We start from the raw sequence: 1,834 nt of genomic DNA on the forward strand, positions 1-1,834 counted from the left end.
AATCCATTTGTAGTCCTTGATCTGCGTGTGTCGCTTGTGAAGCGGGTTTGTGCTTTGTTGATCGCCCAGAGCAACGTTTTAAAGAAGAATACAGTAAACTTGAATATTATTATATATCTGCTTCGGACTATTTTTTGCGATTGGCATCCCGCGTACAGCCCAATATAATGATTAATAATAATGGCTAAAGCTCCGTAACATGTTGGTGACGTATTATGCAAATCAAGGTGATGGCGTTTGAACTACCCTTTAAAAGCGCAAAATGTTACATATACACATTAAGGCAAGCCTAAAAGCAGAATTCCTCAATTATTATTTATTACTTTTTTTGTTTTCAGATATTTTGGGTGGTATTGTATAATGCATTATGGAATACTGCATCATGCAATACCCATAATGCACTCTAAAATAAGTTGTGTTTTTATAACACACCTGAGTTCCCTAACATACCAAGGTGTGAAGTGGTGACATACCTTTTCACTGTTTTATTTCACGGTTTACGAAACACACCAATGTGTGTAAGGAAACACAGAAAGTGTGTAATAATTACACACCTTATAAGTGTAACGGTTTTTAAAAGCACCACAATGCGGCTTTCTCTTTTACCTCACGAGCTTCAAATTTGGCGAGATATGGTGCTCAATGACATCAAATACTTTTCACAGGTCAAGAAAAAAAGCAAACAGTCTTGAGGGCATTATTAATTGCAAACTTTCATGAATCTATTTCCCTGAGCAAAGCTAGCACTACGGTCACTACGCTTGTTATAGCAAACTTGGCGTAGGCGGATTTGATGCTGTTCTGTAAGACCAACCTGGCGAGATAAGTTTGTGTAAAAGGAAGAATCCAAGAAATTCAAAACACAGGACAATGCCTTAATAGGCCGACAATAGTCGAAGTCAGTTGGTGAGCCTCGTTGAAGAGGGGCGGGGTTTACTCTTGCTGTTTTTTGAGACAGAAATTGACCAGTCCAAAAATGGCCAAGCTCCCAAGAGCCCATGTTACAATGAGTTCCACTCTTCAACATTTGTGAAATTCACAATGCTGGCCAACGTCTTTCTCTTTTTTGCCTCTTTTCTTTTTTTCCTTTGCATAAAACTCAAATTAAACGATTCCTTCAGCACGATCCGACTCTAGATCATAATTTTTTCCCTTAGTAGTGGTATTATGAAAGTATGCTTAAGTCATGCAATTTATCACTCGGTAATAGGTTGAGACAATTCACATCCTTTTCGAAAGTTCGGAGGAGCCTGCTTTTATCGAATCTCTGCGACTGAGAATGGACTGGAAACTAGTCTTCCATTTCCTCGGTCGGCGCATGAGCGGTTCACGATAAAAAATCCCTGTCCAATTTTGCGCATTGTTCATCACTACTGTGGTGACTTTAGAAAATACTCTGAAAGAACTATTCAACGAGTACGAGTTGATTGTTATTTCAAAAAAATTTCAAAAAATCATAAAGCGCCATTTTTTCAACCATTTAAACTGAGGTTCAGAGACATACTAGAAAAAAGTAAGAAGGCAATGGCTGGGAAGTGGGTAGAAGTAAGTCTCGAACACTGGCTCTCTTTCACTCTTTTTCTTGCTCTTTTCAGTCGAGGCTGGTACGGTGTCTGTTTCTTAGCCCAAACATTTGGTTTGATCAACGGGAGTTGATAATGTAAATTGACCACCGTACCCTGGGTTGGTGACGGTCTCTTTTATTAAATCTTACTGATACAGAAAAGAGATTTTTCAAAATTTTGCGGAAGGACACCGAAAATTCAAACGAAGTACTCTAACAGAGTGTTTCTAATAATCGTCATTACAGCACTACAAATTCAAAGAGCCAAGC

The 1,834-nt window shown here is 38.5% G+C and overlaps 1 protein-coding gene across 2 annotated transcripts in view; it reads right to left on the reverse strand.

Annotated features, from left to right (window-relative positions):
* LOC138008763 (uncharacterized) overlaps nucleotides 1-143 on the reverse strand; it is a 10,410-nt gene extending 10,267 nt beyond the window's left edge. For both annotated transcript variants that reach the window (XM_068856065.1, XM_068856064.1), the window contains exon 1: nucleotides 1-143. This exon is cut by the window's left edge and continues 4 nt beyond it. The gene's annotated coding sequence lies outside the window, so the exon portion shown is untranslated.
* Nucleotides 144-1,834: the final 1,691 nt, after the last annotated feature.

This window comes from Montipora foliosa, chromosome 6 (assembly GCF_036669935.1).
Source record: "Montipora foliosa isolate CH-2021 chromosome 6, ASM3666993v2, whole genome shotgun sequence".
Taxonomy (NCBI): domain Eukaryota; kingdom Metazoa; phylum Cnidaria; class Anthozoa; order Scleractinia; family Acroporidae; genus Montipora; species Montipora foliosa.